Source organism: Rattus norvegicus, chromosome 11 (genome assembly GCF_021556685.1).
Source record: "Rattus norvegicus strain SHRSP/BbbUtx chromosome 11, alternate assembly SHRSP_T2T, whole genome shotgun sequence".
In the NCBI taxonomy this organism is placed as follows: Eukaryota; Metazoa; Chordata; class Mammalia; order Rodentia; family Muridae; genus Rattus; species Rattus norvegicus.
The window spans coordinates 91,323,880-91,350,805 of NC_141544.1; the positions used below are offsets into that span (position 1 = coordinate 91,323,880).

Below are 26,926 nucleotides of genomic sequence, written 5' to 3' on the forward strand. Positions count from 1 at the left end.
TCTGTTCCCTGAGGCCTCCCTGTTATTATGATTTTTTAGTCATTTATTTTTGTGTTTCACTTAAACCTCTTGTTCGTCGTTGATGTGCAGACTTTGGGTCTGGTTAATTTTAGTCCATGATGTTCTTTATTCCCAGGTTTTTTTTTTATAATAAAGTTTATTTTAAAAATCAACTTTGCGTGGGCAGGAGAGATGGTGAAATGCTTTAAAAGCAGTTGTCCTTCATGCAGAAGACACAGGTTCGTTTACCAGAACCCATTTAATGGCTCACAACCGTCCATAACGCCAGTTCCAGGGGAATCCAAAGTCTTCTGGCCTCCAGGGCACTGCATGCATGAGGTACCCAGCCATACATGCACACAAAAACCGACTTTGAAATGACTTCTTTTTCTTATTTCTTCTGATTTCTCAGCAACATTTGCTTTAGGAAAAAAAATTTTTTTAAAGGTGAAGCAAATATACAAAACAGAGAAGAAAACCATCAATCAGCCCCAAGCAAAATTAACCTTTTGGCCTTTTTCCTTCCGGTTATTTCCTGTGTGCGTTTCTTCAGCTTTCCATGGGTAAGATTACAGTTTGTACACAGTGCTGCATTTCCCCTCCCCCCACCCCCCACCCCCGCCCCGTTCAGTCTTTCTGGAGTGAGCCTGAAAGCAGATTTTTTTTTCATCCCCTTTAGCCTTTATTTGATGCAAGGTAATGTCTTCAGGCAAAGCGCTGGTGGCGATCAGCTGATCTTCGGCCACAGGAGAGAGGACTCTGTAGTGGGGCTGTCCGACTTTGAAGCCTGACTCTGCCGTGTAACCTTGAGAAAAGCTGACTTGCCCTCTTCTGGGTCTTTTTCCTTGCTATAAGATGAGGGTTGTAGATCTCACTTCTTGAGGTTGTTCTAAAGACTAAGTGAGTGGATTGTAAGAGCTTACAGCAATGGCTGACACCGGAAGCGTCAAGCCGATGGAGTGACGTCTACTAGAGCATCCTTCTAGATGGCCTCTCCTACAGAGGGACAGCAAGGTTGTTTCCAAAATTGCAGCCATTCTAAATGATCTGTAGCAAGTCACTTGCTATATGCATGAGGGGAAGAAAGATGAATTTGTATCTTATTGGGAAATGACCAGACATCAAGAAGATATGCTATTCATAATTGATTTAAAAGCATAGAGTAAGTGTGGCAGGAGAACTCTTTCTGTGGGACAGGATATCATGTAACCCAGCCTGGCCTCAAACTTACTATGTAACCAAGCCTCACCTTGAACTCCTGATCTTCCTGACTCCGCTCCCAAGTCTGGGATTATAAAGCTAAACTGACACACCCCACTCAAAACTTCACTTCTTAGGGGCTGGGGATTTAGCTCAGTGGTAGAGCGCTTACCTAGGAAGCGCAAGGCCCTGGGTTCGGTCCCCAGCTCCGAAAAAAAGAACCAAAAAAAAAAAAAAAAAAAAAACTTCACTTCTTGACAGGGCAGTGTTTATCGCAGTTGATATTTACTGACCTCAGTGGGCCCAGAAAGCATCTAGGCTAAGGGACGCAAAGACAAATGGGAAAAGAAGCTTCTGTAGGTTTACAAAAACGTTACCATTATTGCCTCTGGGAGGACATTTTTGTGTAGAAGTTATGTCTGGTTCTTCCTCCCATCCCCATGCTTGCAGAAATAAGACTCAGATTCAAAATATATTTACAAATACCTTGGCTAGGCTCTCCTCTGACTAGATCATAACTTAACCCATTTATTCTCATCCACATCCTGTCATGTGGCTGGTTACCTGTGCTCAGGTACTAAGCATCTGTCTCCTCGCATCTTCCCAGGTGATCTCCCAAGCCTCGGGCTATCACAGAATCCTTTCTGTCTACAGAATGTCTAGACAGACGCCGTCTATCCTACCCTTTCCTATAGGCCATAGGTTTTGGGTTTTTTTTTTTTTTTATTGACCAATGGTGCATCCATACAATACATAAGATATTCTCTCTACATTTTTGCTTGTTTGTTTTTCTTTTTTCTTTTTTCTTTTTTTTTCGGAGATGGGGACCGAACCCAGGGCCTTGAGCTTGCTAGGCAAGTGCTCTACCACTGAGCTAAATCCCCACCCCCCCTCTACATTTTTGTAATGAGATATTTCTGCATGTCACCCAGGTGAACAGAGACCACAAAAATGTCCAAGGGTGACCAACCAATACAGCAGGGAGTACAAGTGACGTTGATTCTTCTTCACACTCTCCTCTGGGAACCTTGATCAGCAAACACTGCCTATATACTTGAGAGGACTGATGTGAACAGAAGTACAGCATGTGTAAAGCACACGTACGACCATGTGCTTTACGATGAGCACTGTAAACCTAACAGCTGCCGTATGCATGCCAGGCACTGCGCTAAGCCCTTTGCAAACACCACCGGCCGGATCCTTACCAGATGAGTGTTACCAACTGGATTGTTTATGCTTTACAGCTAAGGGAGCAGGGAGGTCAGCAGCAGCATTGGGAGCACACACAAGTGTCGAAGTTGGATTTGTAACCAAGACATCAGACTGATTTCAGTGAGCCGATGGCAAGAGGTGAATTCCGAGAGTCTCGCCAATCACTGCTTATCCCCACGAACTTTATACATCTCTCTGAAAAGAAGAAAAGAGCTTAGTTTTACAAAATCCACACCTTACACAGTGTGAGTGAAGGGGAAAATATACAAAATTGTACAACCAGCTCTCATGACCCACCCTGCAGATCACGGTCAAGACATTTTTATTCTGGTGATCAATTTTCTACTTAATGAAATATGGGCAGGTCGACCGTTAAATCCAAGCATGACTGACCAGCAAAAACTGCATTCCTTTCCTCCTCCAGATCAGTGGTGTGTGCAGCTGGTGAGCTCTCCTGTGAGAAGCTGACTGGGTCAGCGAAGGTCACCTCCAGAGTTTCTGACTCCTCTCAGAGAAGATCCTCCACACTGTGAAGAGTCAGTCACCACACCTAAGGACAGCAGAGCTCTGTCAACAGGAGAGTTCTGTTCCCACTGCTGTCCTTGAGGGAGGGACCCTTGGCAGAGGGCGTATAAACTTCACGCTATGCAGACAGACACACAGCTAAAGCTTCAACCACATTCTTTTTATTTGTTACCCGAAATTAACCAGGCACAAATAGCAGAACAATAACCCTTATTTTTTGTATTTGTGTGTGTGTGTGTGTGTGTGTGTGTGTGTGTGTGTGTGTGGTATGTGTGTGTGTGTGTATGGTATGTGTGTGTGGTGTGTGTGTGGTAAGTGTGTGTGTATGTGTGTGTGGTGTGTGTGTATGTGTGTGTGTATGTGGTGTGTGTGTGTATGCTCTGTGTATGTGGTGAGTATGTGTGGTGTGTGTGTGTGTGTGTGTGGTACTGTGTGTGGTATGTGTGTGTGGTGTGTGTGTGTATGTGTGTGTGGTGTGTGTGTATGTGTGTGTGTGTATGTGGTGTGTATGTGTGGTGTGTGTGTGTATGTGTGTGTGGTGTGTGTGTATGTGTGTTTGTGTATGGTGTATGTATGTGGTGTGTATGTGTGTGTGTGTGTGTATGGTATGTGTGTGTGGTGTATGTGGTGTGTATGTGTGAGTGTGTGTGTGTGTGTATGGTGCGTGTATGTGGTAGGTATGTATGGTGTGTGTGTGTGTGTGTGTGTGTGTGTGATGTGTGCTGTTTGTGTGCACACATCTGTGCTATGGCATGTGTGGGAAGTCAGAAGACAACTTCCCAGTGTTGGTTTTTTTCCTTCCACTTGGATTCCAGGAATTGAACTCAGATCATCGGACTTTCTTGGGCAGCAAATGCTTTTACTTACTGAACCATCTCAAAAAATCCAATAAATTATAGAAAATTTATTTAAAAAGACATATTTCTGCATCACTGGGATTTCCCCCTAAAGTTTCCATGCTCCCTGGGATGCTATCTGTTTTCTAGCCTATCTTTGATTAGGTCATAATGCAAACCTTTGACAGCTTCTAATTAGAGCCTCACAAGTTACAGTCATGGTGTCCTCTGGCAGGGGCTGATGAGGGTTCCACAATTTGAATTAATTCACAACCAGCCTAGCTAAAGTCTAACTGTGGGATAATCAGATATGCATTTGGAAATCTCTGGCCACATTCAGTGCCGGAAACAGCCCATACATCATGCGACACTACCCATTTATAGCCTCGCTTGGTGATGTCATAAGACATTCAACTGTCCAGTTCAATTAGCAAGCAGACCATACATAATGATAACAGCAACCTGATAGGCTTGAAAAAACCACAGGTCATGACCTGAAGGCCTCGAAATGACTCTATCTGAAAGGCAAAGACTTCCAATCATGACCACAGATGCCGAAGATTTGTGGTGCTTGTGTTTGGAAGATGGGGGTGCAGACACATGTATTAAATATACACAGCGATCCTTAAAGGCCTACATCAAATCTGTGTGGGATCCCAGTAGGTGACTGTCATCCAAGAAATCAGGACATACCATCTGTCCAACACCTTCAGTCGGCTCCTCAGTGCGATGCTTTTCAGACTCTGAGGAAAGAGGGATACTGAAATCTTTGCCTTGCTCAAAATAGATGCAGCAGCCACAAAGCCATAACCAGAGTGAGCTACTGAACAGGGAATTGATTATGGAATCTGAGCTCATCCATGCTTGGCTAAAGAGACGTGGACACCTGCTTTGATGCTTGCTATCCCGCTGAAAGATTTCCAAATCACTTCTACCTACGTCTTCCCACCTCTCCAAATCACACGGATAATCTAAGGTTGGAAGACTACGATAGCCCTACCAAAAGTCACCTAGGTAACAAACAGCAGAGTTTAGCCAAGTATCCATATCTTCTGACCCTGCTTTAGATATTAATAAGAAACCAGAGGGCAGCTCAGTTAAATATCTATAGAGTTCAAGGTGAGAAACACCAGAAACTGCCGCAGCTCTTCCAGAAAGAGACCTCCAAGAGAAAAGGAAAACCTGCTCGTAGCTCTCTCGCTTGTCTTGGTGTCTAGGGAGCATGAGGAATACTTTTCAACCTGGCTCTCCACAATGATGGGGAATGAGTATAACATGATAGCAGGAGATGGCAGGGCAGGAGAGGAAAGGCCAGAGGAGGCTCACTGCTGTTAGAAAAGGGAAGCTACTCACTCCTCTGAGGAACTCCTGTGCAGACGGACCCACGGCAGCCCTTTCCCCTCACCCTGTGGTGAGGTAGTTTACGGCTTTGTGGTTCTCATTAGCTGGGATAAAAGTTTTCCATTGTTGGTTCCTGAAGGGAAATAGAGCACAGTAAAGTTAGAAGCCGGGTACTCCAGAACGGTCTGAGTGGCGACAATGACTTCCTCAAATTACTAAACCAACAACTGAACTATGAGTCATGGGAAATTAGATAGCTAATGCCTAAGGAATTAGAATAATGGGCCAAAGGCTCGTCTCTAGTGCAGTGGCAGATCTAAGGACTGAATTAGGAGCCGTGTGACTTCAACACCATGCTTCAGGTTTTCCTCGAATCCTCATAAGCAAAGTGAATGGGTCTTGGTCTTCTGAATGACCTTACGCTTCCTCAACCCACTGACATCCCTCATCTGGCTTTGCTGTCACGAATACAACTGGTTCACGGAGGCCTCCTTCAACTCAGCTGTCCTGGGAAACTTAAAGTGGACAACCTTTCTTTCCCTCTCAAGAGTCTTAAGCATTGCAGAATTTCCCTAGGTCACGCCTTTGGTGTTTCTTTACGTTATTCACACAAGGCTCAGGGAAGACTGCTAAAGAGGAGGAAGAAGGAAAATAAGAGTCAGAGGGGGTGGAGGACACTAAAGAAGCAAGGCCTTCCAGACACAGCAGGACAGTGCACAGAACTCACAGAGACGGGGCAGCATGCACAGGGCCTGCGCCAGTCCTAACCAAAGCTATCTCCAGTTGATAATCACTTGCAAATGAAGGTGTGGTTTTCCCCCAAAGAAGCTCTTTGGGGGAAGAAACTATTTTTGAGAGTAGGGCTGCTGCAAGCCCAGAAGGTAGACGTGAAGCAGAAAACACACTCAATGGCAACTTTGATGGTTCCCTGTATCTTTTTATTTATTTTATTTTCTCCCTTTTTTTTTACACTGCAGATCCCTTGTGTGTGTGTGTGTGTGTGTGTGTGTGTGTGTGTGTGTGTTTCTGGTTTTGTGTTTTCATGGGATTCCATAGTGTGTGAGTGAGTCTCTACATCTCTGTTTCTTGCGCCTTTTCTTGGGATCGTTTCCTTCTGTTTGTTTTGTCCTATCTGGATTTATTTTTGTTTTATCTTAATAATATATTCTAATGCTATCCTCCAGAAACGTGTTTGTTTTCTACTGAGAGGCAGAAAGGGATTGGATCCAGATAGGAGGTAAGGTACATTCGAAAGACATAGCATGGTAATGGTTTCCTGACTTTTAACTCTGAAATCACAGACACGACTAAGACCAGTGAAGTGATGATTAGACTACTGGATGAGAATGGGCCTATCAACACTCCATGATGAATTGGGGGAGGGGGGAAGTGTCATTTTTTTCAGTAATGCAGCCACTAGCTAGTGGCCGTTTCTCTAGTAAATAAGCTCCATTAACCATGCTCCTGCTAGCAACCCTAATCAAAGTCAGTGGGTCACAAAACAAAAACCAAAGACATGAACATAGGAGATGAACTAGATGGGAAGAAATGGGTATTCCAAGGAAGTGGGTGGAGAAAAAAGAGGGTAGTGTGGGACTGGAGAGATGGGCTCTTTGGACCACTTGCTATTCTTCTAGAGGACCGGAGATCAATTCCCAGCATCCACTTGGTAGTTCATGCCATCTGTAACTGAGCTCTAGGGGACCCCATACTCTCTTCTGACCTACATAGGCAGCAGGCACATACATGGCTCACAGACATACGTGTGAGCAAATCACTCTTACACAAAGGAAGAAAGGAAAGAAGGAAGAAAGAGATGAAAGAAAGAAAGGATAAAGGGAGGAAGGAAGAAAAGAAAAAGAGGGATAATGGAAGTGGATATGATCAAAATATATTATACACATGTATGGAGTTGTCCAGAAATGCATTTTTAAAGCTAAGTAACTGGATTGCAGAAGTAGCTGAGCAGTTTCGAGTATATACTGCTCTTGTAGAGGACTGGAGTTCAATTCCCGGCACACATATCAGCAGGTTATAACTGTCTATAACTCCAGTTCCGTGTGAATGTAAGGCCCTCTTCTGGCCTTTGAAGACAATACATTCATGGCACCCCTCTCCCTCAGACAGACAGACAGACACACACACACACATACACACACACACACACACACACAATTTTAAAATAAAAATAAATATCTTTGTTAAAGCTAAGGTCATACTGGGAGATCATTCCTTTTGTAGAATGTCAAAGATAATCTTGCTTCCCTTGTAATGAGGCTGACCCTAGAGTGATCAATAAATGGCCCTGTGTTTCACAGTTACTGACTAAGCAAAGCCTGGGCTCCACAGTCCAGATCTCTTTCTGCTGCCTTCTAGAAACTTGCTAATGTCCTTGCTGAGTAACACCTATGAACTAGTTGCATGCTTCTTGGAGACTAAGAAGACAAAGGCTAAAGTTAAGACTTACAAAAGGTCATCAAACAGGAAAACAAAATTGCTTCCAGACAGCCACAAAGGTGCTTCATAACTCAGAGCTAAGTGGGAATAGTAACACAAGAACTTAGTGGGCATATCAGACTGTAAGCAACTTCTGAGAGATGAGAAGTCTTCAGCCAAGAGTCTATTGACATTGGAACACACCTTACTTGATAAACATGTTTGTCTCTGAGAAGATCAGAGGATACATAAACCAGAAACATCAGTTTCTGGATGTGATTCATTAAAGCAATCAAAAGACACTGTAACCAGGTGTGTGAGGCTTCTGCTGTTCAAAACTCTTTTGATACATAAAAGTACACTCTAAGAAATCATAAGGGGCATAGTGCAGCAAGGATGAAACTTGGTAACAGCCCTTTGCTCTCATTATCAAGTGTTACACAGTTTGCACAGTTGTATCTGCTATGCACAACTGTATCTGCTATGCACAATTGTGTCTGCTATGATTGGACACAATTAACAATGCAACGACATGAGATAGAAGTGGAGACTGAAGTTCCACAGTCATCATGGCTAGAAGTCATGTGCACTGCAGGTAGACATGGTGCTGGAGACGCTAAGAGTTCTACATCTTGATTGAAAGACAGCAGGATAATGTCCCACTGGCAGAGTTTGAGCATAGGAGACCTCAAAGCCTGACTACCCAGTGACATACTTCTTCCAACAAAGCCACACTTTCTAATGGTGCCATTCTCTATGGGTCAAGCATTAAAACACATGAATCCATGGAGTCGTACTTATTCAACCCCCCACATTCCACTTCTTGGCCCTGATAGATTTGTAGCCACAATATAATGCAAACTGTATTTAGTCCAACTTCAAAAGTCCCCATAGTCTATCACAGTCTCTACAATGTTCTAAAGTTCAGAGTTCAAAGTCTCTTCTGATGTGCATGCATTCTCTTCACTGTAACCCCCTATAAAATTAAAGTTAAAAAAGATGACATACTTCCAATATATAATGGCAAAAGATATACATTATCATTTCAAACTATAGGAAAAACAAACACAGTGAGGAAATACTCAACCAAAGCAAGACCAAAAACCAAACTCCAAATTCTGGATCTCCATGTCTGATGTCAAAATGTTCTTCAGACTTCCAACTCCTTTCAGCTTTGTTGACTGAAACACACTTCTTTCTCTTGAGCTGTTTCCACTCCCTGTTAGCAGCTTTCCTTGACAGATATCCCACAGCTCTGGCATCTCTAACCTCTTGGGGTCTCCGAGGAAATCCAGATTTCACCTTCACAGCTTCACTCAATGGCCCCTCTGAGCCTCCTGCCACCCAACTGACCTCAGTGACTTTCCTTAGTCATAAAGGGAGATTTCATAACTCAATCCAATAATTTAGAGTCAAGAGTTCTTGACTCTAAATCCGGAATCACTTGGCCAAAGCTTCCAAGTCCTGCTGCTTGCTGGGGCTAGAACATGCCCCTCTTGTTCAATTACATCTTCACCAGCTTCCTGTTTCCAGTGGTTTACTTCACTGCATAAGCTTGGCAATTGCTGAATTTGCTATGTAGAACAGGCTGACCTTGAGCTCAGAAGTCTGTATGCTTTTGTTACCTGAGTGCTGGGATTAAAGGTGTGCACACCTGGACCTAAGCTTTTCTTTAATTCTGTTTCCAAAAGAAGCTTAGCTGGGTGAGTTCTTTCCCTGAGGTCACCATTCTCTTAATTTCAGTTAATATCTTTAATCTGTTTATCTCCTTGAACACAGGATTTATTTCTATTCTACTTCCTGATGCCGCTTTAACCCTCAAACCATACATTTTGTATTTATCATTTCTCAGCTTGCTATGTTTCATCAAAACACTCTTAGTAAGAGTGAACCACAGGACAGAGCCTGTAATAGACTGTTTTGAAATCTCCTTTGCCAATGCAATTAATCTAAATTTTTTTCATCTTAGCCTCAGGCTGACTATTTGGACAAGGGCAAAAAAATACAGTCTTCGCCAAAATACCACAAGAATGATCACTAGGCAACATACTAAAATTTCTCCTCTGAAACTTCTGAGCTGGGCCCAACAGTTCAAATCAGCCTCATCGCTACTGTCTTCCATGCTCCTACTAGAATGGCCCAAGCCCCACTTAAAGCTTTAACCTGCTTTTTAAATTCACAGTCCCAAAGTCCATATTCCTCCAAAGAAAAACATAGTAGGACCTGTCATAGAAATACCCCACTCCTAGTACCAACTTATGTCTTAGTTGAAGTTTTATTGCTGTGAAAGGACACCATGACCAAGACAACTCTTATAAAGACAACATTTAATTAGGGTTGGCTTACAGTTTCAGAGGTTCAGTCCATTATTAGCATGGCAGCAGGCAGGCAGACATGGTGCTGGAGGAGCCAAGAGTTCTACATCTTGATCTACAGGCAGCAAAAGGAGACTGTGTGCCACACTGGGTGTAGCTTGAGCACAGGAGACCTCAAAGCCCAACTCCACAATCCCTCCAAGAAGTACACACCTACTCCAGCAGGGCCACACCTCCTAACAGTGCCACTCCCTATGGGCCACACATTCAAATACATGAATGTGTGGGGGCCAAACCTATTCAAACCACCACAAAATGTAACACTGGACATTTTTTTTTTGCAAAGAATTTGATCATTCAAGCAACGTGATGGATAGGACACAAGTTAACTTACCTGATCCTGTCAGTAACACCAGAAAGCAGTAGGTTACCAGGCTCGTGCTATGATAAAGGGAAGAAAATACAATGCCGTTAACTAACTCACTTGTGTGTATTCACAGCCCCATGACCCTCTTCCCCTCTTCCCCATCTTCATGAGCATGTGAAGAAGCCAGGGTGATATGGCACATGTGGTGGGCAGGAAGCTTAGCAAATTGAAACGTGTGTACCCACACCCATTTCCAAGGCACTTGGCTTCTATTTCTTCCAGTAAACTGTGTGCATTCAAACCAAGTGCCTCTGTGTGTCAACATAACAACTTGGCCCAGGCCATCAGAGAGTTAAAGTCTGTGTCCCACACCCCTCCCCCCACCCAGGGCGAGGAAATACTCATTTTTAAGTTCACCAACCCCTTGAATTTCACTTTTCGATTATCATTTATGTTTAGACAACAGAATCCAAAACCGGTTTTACGTTTTAAATTTTGTTGGTTTTTTTTTTTTTGTTTTGTTTTGTTTTGTTTTGTTTTTTTCTAGGCATGGTTTTTCTGTGTAGCATCCTAGAACTCGCTGTCCTAGAACTCACTTTGTACACCAGGCTGCCCTCGAATTCACAGAGATCCACCTGCCTCTGCCTCCGGAGGGCTGAGGTTAAAGGCGTGGGCTGCTGCCAGCATCACCCAGCTTAGGTTTTAAATTTTAATATAAATGTGTTTTTATCCATATATTGTTCTAACATGCAAATTTATTTATTTATTTTTTTAAAAAATCCTCTCTTTTCAGAATGTGCTTCTCAGAGCACAGCAGTATGTCCTGAAACAAATATTGCTGCCCCCTAGAAGGGAGAGCACTCTACTGTTGGCCCTCACAGTCCCTCAGCCTCTCTCTACTCTTCTTGCTTCTTCCGAGACTAGGTGGACTGGGGCAGGGGGAGGTGGTTGCTGGGAAGAACAGAGTGGGTTTAGCCACATCTCAGTAGAGCCCAGAAAGCTGGCCGCTCTCTTTAGAAGAGGCAGTGCTGTGCCTGCTGCTTCATTTGCTGGCCCTGCTGGCAAAAACAACAGGGGGAAAGCCTCTCATCCTCTCAAGAGCTGTAGTGAGACGAAGCAGGAGAGGTGAGCCACCTGGGCTGTGAGAGAAGCTTAAGGGGACACAGCAAAGGTAGAGCTTAAGTAGGTTGACCTGGTTCCAAGTCGTATGACTATCTTCAGAGGGCTTTGTACAGGGGAATTATATATCCAGGTTTCGGGTGGGAGGCAAAAGGTATTCAAGGACCAGAAAATACCCGAGGAGAGAAACGGTAAGATCCTCTGTCAGGTATGATAGAAAGTAACGCTTTTGCCTGACAAAGATGCGGGTTGGCAGGTTTGTCAGGCCTAGGCCTTTTGGAGGTTGGCGCCGGCTCCTCTGTGTACCAAGGCTACACTTAGTCAAGCACCGAAACAAGGGCTCAGAGTCGTGGCTCGGTAACGTGGTCAGATCCTGTGCTGTTAGAATCTACAGTGGGTCTACTCCCCACCTTCCCAACCTCTGTCCACAGGCTGGGTTTTTTTGCTTTGTTTTTTTTTTTTTTTTTTTTTTTTTTTTTTTTTTTTTTTAAGAAGACAATAATGTTCCATGTTTAATAGGAACCAACACTTCCAAAACAGTAGAGTAAGGGCAGGGATCCAGCCCTAGGACACAGTGGTCTGCAACGCTGGCCTGAGAAAGTGTGTGCACCTGTTCTGGAGCTCCAGGGTGGTACCTGCCTGGCGCGGCTCCCAACAGTTTTGCATGCCCACTTCATGACCCACTGAATAGAGAACAACCCCAGGAAGGGCATGAGAACTAGGAAGCCACTCGGAGATCAGACTGCCTGGAAGTCCACGCTGCAGGACAGCAAGCCTTCGCTGTTACAAATGATGCTTCTTTAGTTCCGTTGCCCCTCTCCACCTCTGGCCCCTTTGAGCTTCCCAGCCAGGCAAGTTCTTTCAATCTGCCTCACTACCTCTGAGAATTAAATAGAAGGCCCAGGAGGTCTTACCCAATGGGCTCAGAGAAGGAAGCAGGAAGAAGTTGAGACGTGGGAAATGCTACTTATCTGTAATTGTAGCCACAGGCATCCATAATTAAGAAGGTGAATTTACTTCTAAGGCCCTTGTGTAATGCCTTCCTTGCCGGAGGGTGCTTTAGATTTTTTTTTTCCCTGCTGTGCCAAATAGTATCTGATTCCCACTTCTGAATGAAGTCATCTCCAATAGGGCATGTTCTATCTAGAAGACAAAGGTTTGGTGAGACTTGGCCGTGCCCTCTTCGCCTAGATTTGGGTGTAACACTGAAAAGGCCTGCCTCATCTGGGAAAAGTCCCTATGCAGGTTGAGAAACAATTAGAAGCCATTCTAAAGAACTCTTGGGATGCTGTCCATCCCGTGCCAGGGACCCAGAAGGTCCTCAGCTGATGTTTGTCGAAGAAAACTGTGTACAGATCCAATTCTGTGGTGAAACCAATCTGACATAAGCGTTATCTTAGTTGGGGTTTCTCCTGCTGTGATAAAACGTCATGTCCAAAGCAACTGGGGAAGGGAAGGGCTTACCACATCTTACACTTCCAGGTAAAAGTCCACAGTGGCAGGAAATCAGGGCGGGAATTCAAACAGGATGGGAATCTGGTTTCAGACACCGGGGGAGAGGACAGGGGTGGGTGCTGATCGCTGGCTTTTTGCCCATCGCTTGCCCAGCCTGCTTTCTTATACAAGGACCATGGCCCAGAGATGGCACCACCCACAGTGGTCTGGGCCTTCCCTCATCAATCACTAAATTAAAAAAAAAAAAAAGGAATGCCCGGATCTCACAGAGCCATTTTCTTAACTGAGAGTTCCTCTTTCTCAATGACTCTGACTTGGGTCACACTGACATAAAACTGGCCAGCAGAAGCATTCATGGGCAACCACCCAGCCTCACTCACAAAGTTTCTCTAAAAATGAAAACTCTGATTTACAATCTGGGGAGGTGGATATGGCATGCAGTGGCTGAGAGGATGAGGGAGACAGAGGCACTTCTGGAAGGGCAAGTTCTCACCTCAGTTTATCATCCAAAGTCACAGATTGTATAAAACACAGGTGGAGATGAGCCCGGAGAACGTAATTGCTGGGAATGCTAACCAAGTCGCTTACCATGTGTAAGCCTTAATTTCTAAAATAACTACATTCTTGAGGCCTTAATCACAGGATCTCCTGAGGCCGAAAGGCACACCAGGCCAGCTGCCTTAGCCGCCCTTACCTGTGAGAAGTGGAAAATAACATGCAGAGAGGAGGCAGTGTAAGAGAGGAGACACAGACATAGGCCAGAAAGGAAAGGGGTATCGTGCCCAGCAGATGGCCATGTGCTCTGTCCGCCAATCAACTGATAATTATCAAGTGCCTACTATGGAGTAAGCATGACCCCAGTTGCTTAAGGATTCATCTGTGGACTACACAGGCAACAATTCCTGGGAATAGGCAAGAAAAACTGTAGTGTGTTCAAAGTTATGAAGTGCTATAGGGGGTAAGTCTAGGAAACACTGACTGAGATCCAGTCTGAGAATGGTTGAAGAACTGCCCACAGATTGCCAACCTCAATGCACTGACTGAGGGAGATATCTGCCCTAGAAGAAGTAAGATAGAGCCAAGTACTACTGGGAGCAAGGACCCTAGACACCGTGGAAGGGAAGCCCAACACTAGAATGCTTCTCCGGCCTTCCCCATGCACTCTCTCCGGCACCCTACCCTCGGGAAAGCAGAGAGATTGGTTGAGTGACACAGACCCGTCACCCTGAGCATCAATAGGACATCTCTCAGAAGCAATGCCAGCCAGCACCGTTTCATGCAGCTGAAGTAGAGGAATCCACTTCATGACGGACTGTGTAATTTCATCAGAGACAAGTCGCAGCTGGTTACTACTGGGGGTTTCACACACACACACACACACACACACACACACACACACACGCTTTTCTGGTTTGAGAAACTCAAAAAGGAAACCGATCTATATATCTCTGGCTAATTTTAACACCCAGAATGTTGAACTGTGCCAAAGATTAAGAAGGAATGTTTACAATGTAAAGATAGAAGAAAAATTTATTTGTCTTATTTTTATACCCAACTGTTGTGGAGTATCCCCCAGAGAAGACTGCTTGGACACGGGTTTAAATCAATAGAATGTCTTTATTAGCGATTACTCTGGGTGCTTGGGATCCTAGTTTATCACAGAGCCTTCTCGGGATGAGCTTTTAAGCACAAAAACAAAAAAACCATCTGTCATTGACATATTTCAGTTAATCAGATAAGCCAAAAGGCAAGGTTAGTACATGTAGAGATTTTCCCAGAACTACAGACTATGATGGGTTAGGTCTTTGTTTTCATTCTGGCTGTGGTGCTGCCTATCTGCTTAATCTTATGACCCAAATGGTATTTCATCATGGGGACGGTGTACTAAGTTATACTGAGGTACTAAGTATATCTTAGTATAACTAAGGTGGCTTCTAAGGTCTGGGGCTGGGTCACACCGACTAAGTTTCAAAAATCTGTGTCACATATATAGGAAACTTGGAAAGGGAAACAAGGTTTCTTTCCTCCTGTTGGCAGGCTCAGCAGCTCCCCTCCCCCAGGTCCAGAATGGCCATAGCTAGTTGTTCAGTTGTTCAACCTCTCTGAAGTACAGAAAGAGATCTTTTCTTGTGAGTGAGCTGTAACCCCTTCCTCAGCTCACTCATTCACTGAAATCTGAGCTCTGAGCACTTTAGAATGGGACTAAGGTACTTCCGGAAATAATTTCTTTAAAGAAGAGATTCGGTGGAGAGCCATCACTGAGGCAGGCCCTCAGGCATGCGCTGTCTTTATGCAGTTAGGGCACATACAGAAGGCCTCATGAAGACACTGGGGAAGACAACCACCTACGAGCCGAGAGGAGAAAGAGTTCAGAAGAAAAAAGTCCACGAGGACGCCATCCTCTTAAGTTCTAGAAGACGGATTGATGAGAAATATTTCTGTCAGTAAATCGCCTCGTCTGTAGTACTTTCTGAGCACTTTAGCAGCCCCAGCAACAAGCTACCACACACTGCATGCATAAGTAAACTGGAGATGGACAGGCTTCAGGTAAACAGCCTCTTTATTCACAGCCTTCTACAGACAATGGTACTGTCTGCACTCCGTAGTTTGGGTGATTGCTGCTGTTTAAAGCTGCAGATTGGTGAATATACCAAGTTAGCACACATGGAGTTGCTTCACTCTCTTGAAAATCCACATATTGCATGGATGCCTGGAGATCTATTTAATCCTTTCTTTATTAGCTGATTTCAAGTGGTTTCCAAAAGAAACAGTTAAGGCTGCAAGCCTGAAAACCTGAGTTTGATTTCTGCAACACAAGAAAGAACAGACTACGCCAAGTTGTTTGTGTCACACACACACACACCATGGCACATGCACCTTCTTTCTCTCTCTCTCTCTCTCTCCCTCTCTCTCTCTCTCTCTCTCCCTCTCTCTCTCTCTCACACACACACACACACACACGCACACACACACACACACACACTTCATACACACACACCATATTCGCACACATACATATACATATACAAACACATATACCATATACACATATACATACACATTATACACATACAATACACATACCATACAACATGCATACACATTCATGCACACATATACACATACAATACACACTCCATACACACAAATGCACACTTAGGCACACACATACACACGTGCATTTCATACACACACACCACACACACCATACTCACACACACACACACACACACATATATATATATATATATATACCACACACACTATACTCACACACATATATATATATACACCACACACACCATACTCACACATATACACACATATACCATATATGCATATTCATACACATTATATACACACAATACACACATACCTACACATTTATGCACACACATACACACATGCATTGTAATAATAATTTTTTTTAAATCTCTGATGGGACCGGAAAGCTGGCTTAACAGTTGTTGGCTGCAATTCCAGAAGACCCAAATTTGATTCCTAGAACCCACACGGTAGTCAACAATCATCTGTAACTCCAGTCTCAGGGGAGACAACACCCTCTTCTGAACTTCATATGGTACACAGAGCATACATACAGGCAAAACCTCGTTCATGCACAAAAATAACTAACTAAACAAAATCTAAAAGGAGTTTAAATTTTATTGTGCGCAACCTTACACATCTCACTTCCTGTTTGTAAGCATGTTATTAGGACAAGCGATGATGGGCTGGTCAAAAGGTAAATGGGTTTCAAATTTTGATAGATACTCTTTTAACTGCTTTTCGAAAGGATTAAAGTGGTCTATCTCATCAGTAAATGCTCTAATAGTACCAAGATATTATGCTGTAGAACTTACTAATTATTGCTAATATCATAGATTAAAACTAGCCTCTTAAACTCATTATGGACATTGTTTGGGTGACGTGAAGATTAAGATTGTGAGCACTCTTCTCTAACTCTGTCCCGGTCTAGGTAGCAAAAGCTAGCTGACTGGAGCTCCTTGACATTACCAGTGGGGTTTTCCATTCTTTAATGCCACAGGGTGCTTTTCTGCCTGCCCCACAATTTTAATCACCACGACAATGGTCCCATTCGCAGGTCTCCCCACTCGCATGGATCTTCGGTTGATACAGTCCACAAGGGCAGGAGCAGAGGCATAGAACAGAGGGTTCAGAAGCCGTGTGAGTACGTACTGTGTATAAACCACACCAGCTGTCAGTATGCAGAGCGACTTTACTTAGGCTGATTAAAGGCTTATAAAGTTTTGGGGGACTGAGAGTAGGGACATCCAGGATGGGCAAAGGTCATTGGGTAGGAGGCTTGCCTGGACCGCCTCATGAGCATGAGGAAGCATTTCAGGAATCTCAGGTGTTGGCTGAACAGGTTTTGTCAGGAGAAAGGAAATCAATCCTGTAAACTAATTGAGGCTACCTGACATTCCTCAGGTAGAGGTGAGTATGGGGGCTTGGAACTCTCAGGACAAGGTCAGACAAGGAGCAGCGGGAGGAGGGTCACAAGCAGGAGGCTGACAATGCCTGTGAGGTGATCAAACTGAAAGGTAATATACGTCTTGGGCCATTAGCCTCTCTGTAGCACACTTGGCCGAGAGCATAATGAAGACTCTCAGGGAGGTGCATTCTATTTCCACCACAATTAAGGGTCTCTGTGGAGTAAAGGATGCGGTCTTTCTCATCATCCTCTGTCCTGTGACTAAATGGAATCTCAGATGTTGTGAGGGTGATGCTATGCTCTAGAGGATCCAGAGATCCTAGCACTTCCCCGCTGTCCAGGCGACAGCAGGATCTCCATGGAGACCACACACTGAGCAGTTGTGTTCTAGTGCAGTTGTGTTAAGGTGTGCAGGAGAAAACCTGACTTCCCACAGCTTTTAAGGTAGCCTGGGGAAACCCTCAGTCCCAAGACTCTACTTCGATGCTAAAGGGTACTTGTGTAGTGCCAACCTGGTTAATGTGACAGTCCCACTGTCCCCAAGACGCACTGCCAACTGTGTGCAGGCTTCAATTATCCCGTGAACCTGTTGTGTCACCGTACTGCACACACTCACCAAACATGGCTAGGTCAACGAGTTCCCCATTAGTCATATCCTGGCTCCAGTGTGTAAATGTATTATGCATCTTCTAAAGGATGTTATTTTGTGTATTGTTTGTCTCTATGGTGTGCATTGCAATATTTTGTAAAAAGTAATATCTACAAATAGACGATGCAAACAACTAAGTGGTCAAGCCAACGAAAACACCAAATGAACCTTGAACAGTGTGTGTGTATGTGTGTGTGTGTGTGTGTGTGTGTGTGTGTGTGTCTGTGTGTATCTGTGTGTGTATCTGTGTGTGTGTCTGTGTGTATTTGTGTGTGTCTGTGTGTGTCTGTGTATGTCTGTGTGTGTGTGTGTGTGTGTGAGAGAGAGAGAGAGAGAGAGGCAGAGAGAGAGAGAGAGAGAGAGAGAGGCAGAGAGAGAGAGAGAGAGAGAGAGAGAGAGAGAGAGAGAGCTTAGTGGAATTTAACCAATGTTTAATTGGGGCAGCCAGAGCCTGGGACACATTTCTTGATTCCACCCTGCTGGCTTAGAATGTCTGAAGTTATCTCTGTTTGCTCCCTTTTCCAGGGAAAGTTTTTGAGTATGTTGTCATGGTTACACCTAGGCGTTTTCGGCAGTTGGCAGCGGCCATGGTCTTCCCCTTTCCTGTTGTTCTAACACAAACTGTACTGGTTTCTGCCCAATTGTGTTAATCACAACAGTTATAGCGCCTCTGTCCTCAAGCACCTTGTCCATCCTGTCTTGATACTTAACCTCAGTCACAGTCTTCTGTCAACCAACAAGCTTTCACATCTTTCTGCTGTGAATTTTCACTACAGATCTCACTAAGTGCGGTGAGTACTACTAACCATAAATGCTGTGCTGTCTCGTCTCGGTCAAACAATTGACTCCGTGTCCTTGAAATTCAGACTCACTCAAGTTTTTCTTTTATAATGTGTCAGAATACAACCAGATTCTCTGCAAAAACAGCATAATAATGGCTTTAATCTAAAGGCCCTGTTCCTTTCTGAAACTTTCGGATTCTGGCATTCACTGTCCCCATTTCTGTATTCTGGTCTTCAAAACTCTCATGTCAGATTGTCCCCTTAAGTGACACACTCAGCACCCTTGAGCTTCTCCGGTGAGTAGCTCCAAACTCTTCCACATTCATTCCACAAACCTGGTCCAAAGACCAAGAACTCACACAGTCGGGTCTGTTGGAGCAACAAGCCCACCCTTGGAACCAACGTTTTGTATTAGTTACTTCTCTCATCACTGAGAATAGAAAAAAGGAAGCATGACAACATCTGTGTCTCTCTCTCTTCGCTTAGTGACTGCAGATTCAACTCAAACAACTGCTACCCGTTCCTGCTATCAAGACTTTCCTGCCACAAAAGCGCCCCCAAACCCTAGGCCCAAACATAACCTTCCTTAAGCTGCTTTTGTCAAGCACATTTTGTCACAGTGAAGAGAAATATAGAGTGGTTATGGCAACATGACCTGTTTCCCTGAGTCATTTGATTTGGTTTATAGATTTGATTTGTGTGTGTGTGTGTGTGTGTGTGTGTGTGTGTGTGTGTGTGTGTCACTACCATGCTGCTTTTATTATGATGATGAGTAGTGTGATTTGATATCAGGTATTTTGTTGCTCTTTCTGTTAAGGATTTCTGGTGCTCTTCGAGATCCTTAATTTTAGGATTGTTACTCCTAGTTACGTGAGGAATGTCGTTAGGATTGCATGAAGTCTTTAGATCACTTTCAGTCATAAAACCATTTTCACAATGTCGGCTCAGTTCTGCCCATTCAAGAGCTGGGAGAGCCTACTATCTTTGAGTGCTTTGTTTGTGTGTTTGTGTGTTTGTTTTTTGAGATGGGGTTTTCCTGTGTAGTCCTGGCTGTCCTGGAACTCGCTCTGTAGACCAGGCTGGCTCTGAACTTACAGAGATCCTCCTGCCTCTGCTTCCCAAGCACTGGGATCAAAGGCATGTGCCACCCCCACCCAGCCTGAGTGCTTTCTCTATTTATTTTTCCTATTTCATAAAGTTTTCATTGTAAGCAGTTTTCACTTTACCTCCACGGTTAAGCTTGTTCTTTAGCCTCTTGTGAGTGGGAATTTTTTTATTTTTTATTTTTTGAAATGTCCATTATTGACCTGTAGAAAAGCTACTGAGCTTGCTAACTAGATTTGCATACCCTCTTACTTTGCTGAAAGTAGCCAGCAGACCTGAGAGTTTTCTCACAGTCTTCAGGTGTGGGATGATGTCACAGGTGAGGCAGGTGCAAGATAGAATGAGGCCTGTCATTGGACGAGAAGGAAGGATGGGTGGGAGAAAAGTTTGAAGGAGGAGGAAACAGGAATGGAAAAGGAGAGGAGAGAGAGTAGCCGGGGACAATATGGAAGCTGACGTTAAGACTCCATGCTGTACCTTTACAGGTTGTTATGAATGTTCTTAAGGGATGGATGTGTACAGGGCTTTGTATGTTTAGGTGGGCAATTATATCTTATCAATTGGGTCAAAGGTTATTGTGTTGTGTGTTCTTTCATGTATAGATTTAAGTGTAAGGGAGTGTGGGGCAGCTGGTCTGGGCCACCACGGAGTTGGGATGTGTGTTTCTGGCATGGAAACCTGCCTTGGGAACTAGATAGGTAGAGAGATTGCTGCCAGCTCAGAGAGAGGCCTTCGGCAATGTGATATAGGATGGAGCAGAGTGGGTGAGACGCTTTGCTGACTGAGTTTTAAGATATCCAGCAGATATCATGGGGCACCGCAGTGGGGGGATAAAGGACAGCATTTTATTTTTTATAATTTTACAACAACATTGGGGGTGTTTGTGTTTTTTTTTAACTATAGGCTCACATAATCTACAAATATGAGTAATTTAACTTCTTTCCTATTTCTCTCTTTCTCTCTCTCTCTCTCTCTCTCTCTCTCTCTCTCACACACACACACACACACACACACACACACACACTGTTCTAGCTAAGGCTTCAAGCACTAAACTGAACAAGAGTGAAGGAGGGGCAGCCTTTTCTTCCAGGTTTTCAAGGCACAGTCTCCTCATTCAGTCTAGTGTCAGCCATGAGCTTGTCCTGTGCATCCCTTGTTGAGTCATGGTCCTTTCATTGCTACTTTCTTCAGGGTGTTTATCACAAAGGGTTACTGAGCATTGTTAAAGGACCTTACATACCAGTTGAAATGATCGTGGATTTCATGTCCTTATACTTGTGTGCTGAATTACAGTTACTGATTTGTGTATGTGACCCAACCTTGGATCCTTGGTCATGTACCCACATGCGAATATATCTGAAATGCATCCTGAATTCGTCAGAGAAATTGTGCTAGCATTTCCTTTTGGACTGATTCCCATATGGTTTGGGGATCAGAATGACGCTGGGCTTGTACAATGGAGCTTGACGGTGTTTATTCCCCTCCCATTTTTGAGGCGCAATGGTGTTATTGCTTCTCAAACATTGGGTAGAATTGCGGTTGCTGTTGGGAGACCTCTCATGATTGTTCAATCTCATTGATCATTAAGGACCTGCTGGTTTGTTTGTCTTTATCTTCTTAATCAGTTCATTTCTCTTGCACTGTGCAGTATCTGGGAATATAAGTTTCAGGATATCCTCAGGACTCTCTATATTGTGTTGGAATCAATAGGATGCCCCCTTTCACCTCTAATTTTATTGATGTGGATCTTTTTTATTAGGTTAGCCATGTGTTTGTCAATCTTACTTAGTTTTTCTTTTAAAAAAATTGTCTTTGAATTGTCTTTGTACTGTCTCTATTTCAGTCATTCTACCCTGATCTTTACTGCTTCCTGATGCCTACTGCTTTTGAAGTTTGCTTTTTCTTGTTCTCCCAAGGCCTTGAGGTATATCTACAGGTTATTTGCTTGCCATTCTAAATGAAACTTCTAAATGTCACTTTCTGATATTTTGAATAAATGTAATATTTTAATTTTCTCTCTGATTTTTTTTTCAGTGAAGCAGTAATTGCTAATGAACAGATAGATGCAAGAAATCTCAACAAAATACTTGCAAACTGAATTCGAGAGCAATCAAGGTCATCCACCGTGAACAGGCTAATTTCATCTCAGTAATGGAAGACTCATTCAACATATGCAAATCAATTATATAGAAATAAACTTAAGGACAAAACTTACATCATCATCTTGAGAGATACAGAAAAGGGTATTTGGTAAAGTTCCACTGAGAAATAAATTAGCAAAGTGTCCCATTCACAATAGCCCAATGAAATAACTACCTAGGATTAATGCTAGCTAAGGAAGTGAGAGTCCTCTACAGTGAAAAACGCTGAATCAAAAGGAAAATGATATCGGATGGCAGAAAGACTACCCATGATCCTCTATTGGCAGAATTAGTAGTATGAAAACAGCAGTATTAAATAAAAGTAATCTACAGATTCAATAAAATCTATATCAAAATTCTCAATAAATTCTTCCTGTATTGGGAAAAAGAATCCTAACGATTACATGGAAAGACCAAAAGACCATGACAAGCCAAAGTAATCCTAAGCAGAAACTTAGCTAAGGACAGCAGAATACCTGATTTTTACTTACACTGTCGACCTATAATGATAAAGACACAACGTGGTACTGGCACAAAGACAGGCATGTATGCCAACAGAACGCGGGAGAGATCCCTATACTTCTCTTTGTTATCTAATATTGGACAAAGCTGTCAAAAACATACACAAGAAGAGAAGATAACCAGTCGAGCAGATACGGAAGGCAAAACTGGACATCAACCTGCAGAAAAAGCAGATCCACAACTCTTGTCCTGCAAAAATAATCAATTCAAAATTGATCAAAAACTTCATTAAAAACCAGAAATACAGAAACTGATTCAGGAAGCATTCATGGTGCGGGAAGGGGCTATACAGTCCTCTGGAACACCAGCCTGACAAGCATGGTGTGGCCACTGGTAAAATAGTAGCATGTTACCGAGGTAACCAACCACTTTCTGACAGTGTTTGAGGTCTCCTTCCATGGGAAGGAATTCATGTTTCATGCTATCAACTTGGCCAAAAGCCGGTGGCTTGGGCGTTCAAAGGCCAAAGCAGGGAATGCAGTGCTGTTGTTTTGCTAACTGACATGTTATCAAGCTGCCTTCTAAATATTTATGCTCATACTCACAGACCAGAGCTGCTCTTGGAAGACACTAAAGGAGCTTCCTCGTTCAAGTGGGTGGCAGTGTGTGCAGATTCATAAGTGCTCCAAGTGCTAAGAGCAAGTGGTTGTTGAACGGAACGTCCCCAAACATCGACATCAATCCCGCCAAGGCTCAGGGGTCTTGCAGAAGAGGGGCGGGAAGAAAGTCAGAGCTGAAGCTCGTGTGAATGTGCACTCAGGTGACGTGAGGTGGCAGTACCTGGAGAGAGCCCCCATCTTTAGGCCAGAATGACGTTTTTGCTGTGATGCCCTTTTCCTTTTAGCCGATGGAGACACCTGGATTTTATGCCTTGAAGAAGACTCATTTTAAACCTTAGTTATCACAAGTTAAAAGTCCCTTACAATACTACGTGCTATTCCTTTATCGAATATACACAGTTTGATAAACAGATTTGAACATTTGGCCAGTAGAACAAAGTTTACAAGCTCTATGTAAATTAGTAGGAATAATTTAAGGAGTCATTCTCAAAATGAATATTATACTTCAGGCTTTTTAAATACTAAGACTTTGTCATATATATATATATATATATATACATACATATACAGGTTTTAAATATCCATTTAGTAAAAGCATACTAAAAACAATAGTCAAGAAAACGTAGCTGCAGAAATTCAACCATTAATTTTATCTCAGGGTATTGAATTAACCTTTTCAAATTTTATAACCTTTATATTAATTCTAACTTAGTTACAATCATATTTAAATAATCATTTATAATATACCTTAATTTAACATTATTATTATTACAAAATCTAGAAAACAATTTTAATGAGATAATTTTAATTGAAAGGAGTCTGCATCTAAAACAAATATCATACCTTAGATATCCAACAGTTATAAACATAGGTAAAGGACATTAATAATTTTTGTTTTCTTAACCAAATTTAAATTACTCATCACAGATTTAAGATATTAAAATAGGTGCCTTGAAATGGTTTGTGAGAGAAAGAAAACATTAATTTCTTGTTAATGTTGGAGGCATCTAAGGTAGGATAGTGCATTCAGGGCAGAACTAGCATTTATTGCTCTATTATTATTATTTTAATTTAAAAATAGAGATGTATACTTTTAAATATGTGTGTGTGTGTGTGTGTGTGTGTGTAACATGTGTTATTATAATGTAATATGTTAAAATGGTCTGTAAAGTCTAAGATGTCTCCGTCAGCCTCAATATAGGTCTATAAAATGACACTTTAAAAATACTTAAGGTTTCTTCTTGCATAAGCCAGACTAGAATGAGGATCTCGAAAAACTCATCTGTTTGTTTTTAAAAAGCAGTAGTGGTTAAAAATATCTTCAAATGCATATATATATACATATATATATATGGCATTTTCTTAGTTAATGATTGATACGGGAGGGTCCAGACTATTGTGGGTGGTATCATCCCTGGGCTGGCAGTCTTGGGCTCTATAAGAAGGCAGGCTGAGCAAACCACGGGGAGCAAGCCAGTAAGCAGCATTCCTCCATGGCCTCTGCATCAGCTCCTGCCTCCGGGTTCCTGCCCTGTTTGAGTTCCTGTTCTCCATGCTTTTGATGGTGAACTGTTACACGGAACTGTAAGTGAAATAAACCCTTCCTTCCCCATGTTGCTTTTGGTTATGGTGCTTCCTCACAACAATAGTAGCCCAAACTGAAACAAGTGCCATTGTCCAATAGGCAAAAGTAGGAGTAATTATCTATTAGTGAGTTTATACCCTCAAGCAAGAAGGACTGTGTTACAGAACCAGAACTTGGATAAGGACCAAAGGGATAGCATTTTGACCAGAATTGTATGACTATGTATAACTTGTCCTTAAAATTAGATTTAAAATGTTTCAGATGTGGGCTGGAGAGATGGCTCAGCTGTCAAGAGCACTGACTGCTCTTCTAGAGGTCCTGAGTTCAATTCCCAGAAACCACATGGTGGCTCACAAACATCTGTAATGGGATCTGATGCCCTCTTCTGGTGTGTCTGAAGAAAGTGACAGTCTACTCACATACATAAATTAAATGAATCAATTAAAATTAATTAATCAATTAAATAAAATAAATAAATCAATTAAAATTTTTCAGACAGAAAAACTCAAATTATTTGTCCCAAAGAAATATTTAGGCTCCTTAGCCATTTTTACTTAATCCATGTCATCCTATTGCCTAAAGCATATTGATTAAATATGCTTTTGTTTTTATCATTATTTTGATCCTTAAAATCTTAGTGTTATTATGAACCAAAATGAAACTGAGCCAAGTTACTTTTGGTTCACATGAGCACTTATTTATAAGCCAATCTGGCAATAAGTGCATCACGTACAAATAAAATGTAACCGCAGTGCGCAGGTAGCTTATATACGTAAACATACGTAAGATATATTCCAATAAACCGAGATCTTGAATATCATTGTTGGGATTATATTGTGCGTGTGTGTGTTTATGTATTCATTCCTCATTATGAAAAGGAAACAGCATAGAGATCTTTAGTAAATGTCTTAGTTGGGTTTCATTGCAGTGAAGAGACCACAGGGGCAAGGCAATTCTTATGAAGACAATGTTTAATTGGGGCTGGCTTACAGTTTCAGAGGTTCAGTCCATTATCATCATAGTGGGCAGCATGGCAGTGTCTGGAAGATGTGAGGCTAGAGGAGCTGAGAGCTCTATATCTTGAACCAAAGCAGTCAGGAAAAGACTGACTTCCAGGCAGCTAGGAGGAGGATCTCAAAGCTCACTCCAGTAATGACACACTTCCTCAAGTAAGGCCACACCTATTCCACCAAGGCCATACCTCCTAATTAGTGCCACTCCCCAGGCCAACCATATGCAAAGCAGCGCATTCTACTCTCTGACCCCCATAGGCTTTTTCCAACACATGAGTCTATGGGGACTGTGGTGGTTTGAATATGCTTGGCCCATAGGGAGTGCCACTGTTAGGAGGTGTGAGCTTGTTGCAGGAAGTGTGTCACTGTGGAGGTGGGCTTTGAAACTCCACCCACTGTGGAAGAGTCAGTCTTCTGGTTGCCTTCAGAACAAGATACAGAACTCTCAGCTTCTCCAATATCATTCTGCCATGTTTCCTGTCGTGATGATAATGGATTGAAACTCAGAACCTGTAAGCCAGCCCCAATTAAATGTTGTCCTTTTTAAGAGTTGCCTTAGACATGTTGTCTCATCACAGCAATAAAGCCCTAACTAAAATAGAAGTTGGTACCAAGGCCTAGGGTATTGTTGCAGTAGGCCTGACCATGATTTTGCTTGGAAGAATGTAGATTTGGGGACTTTGGATTTGGGAAGCAGTAGAATGCTTTAAGTGGGACTTAATGGACCTCTCTAATGTTATGCCCAGATCACGAGACCCCAAAGACTACCAGAACTCGACTCAGATGCAATTCACACCAGGGTTTATTCAGCTCAAGCTCAGGACACAAACACTCCCTGATGCAGCAGGTTAGGAGAGCAGCCTCGAGGTCTAGGAAAGGGTTTTTTAAGGGGGGGGGGGGCTGCAAGGGGGCTGGGGGGTACGATCAAGCCTTGGCATTACACGATTGGGTAAGAGGTTTATGGAGAAGTTGATTTTTAAAATGATTGGTCTGTTTTAGGTGCTAAGGCTGCAAATGGTTCTGGAGAACATGTGGTCACTAACAGCTGCTGTGGAAGAGGAGAGATTAGCTCGCTTTGCCGTGTTTCCAGGAACAGTGCTACGTGACCCCCAGCGGCCATTTGGGTGGGACGATTACTAGGGTTGCTAAGAAATGTTATCTAAATGTTATCTCCTGCGTGCGGAAAGAAATGCAATGGGACCTGTGACTCTGTCTGAGTAGCTGTGCTGGCCGGATGTGTTTCACTTGTGTTCACCCAGGACTTGATTCTTTATTTAAGCTTATGTTTCTGGGCCTCCACTTAGGTCTCTT

General features: G+C 43.0%; 2 long non-coding RNA genes across 8 annotated transcripts; one reads left to right on the forward strand and one right to left on the reverse strand.

Annotated features, from left to right (window-relative positions):
* Positions 1-111: 111 nt before the first annotated feature.
* On the reverse strand, positions 112-12,494 carry LOC120095690 (uncharacterized). Of its 7 annotated transcripts, XR_015633634.1 has the most exons (6): positions 12,319-12,494; positions 10,260-10,306; positions 5,127-5,247; positions 2,806-2,962; positions 2,406-2,607; positions 112-421 (listed from the first exon to the last, which is right to left on the reverse strand). It is a non-coding gene; the product is annotated as an uncharacterized LOC120095690 (long non-coding RNA). The 7 variants fall into 7 exon arrangements; XR_015633635.1 differs by lacking the exons at positions 10,260-10,306; positions 12,319-12,494 and adding an exon at positions 8,638-8,843; XR_015633629.1 differs by lacking the exons at positions 10,260-10,306; positions 12,319-12,494 and adding an exon at positions 4,467-4,516 and having other exon boundaries at positions 112-1,329; positions 1,452-2,607; positions 5,127-5,311.
* A 6,062-nt stretch (positions 12,495-18,556) lies between these two features.
* On the forward strand, positions 18,557-25,422 carry LOC148002674 (uncharacterized). The gene is made up of 2 exons (XR_015633761.1): positions 18,557-18,699; positions 21,829-25,422. It is a non-coding gene; the product is annotated as an uncharacterized LOC148002674 (long non-coding RNA).
* Positions 25,423-26,926: the final 1,504 nt, after the last annotated feature.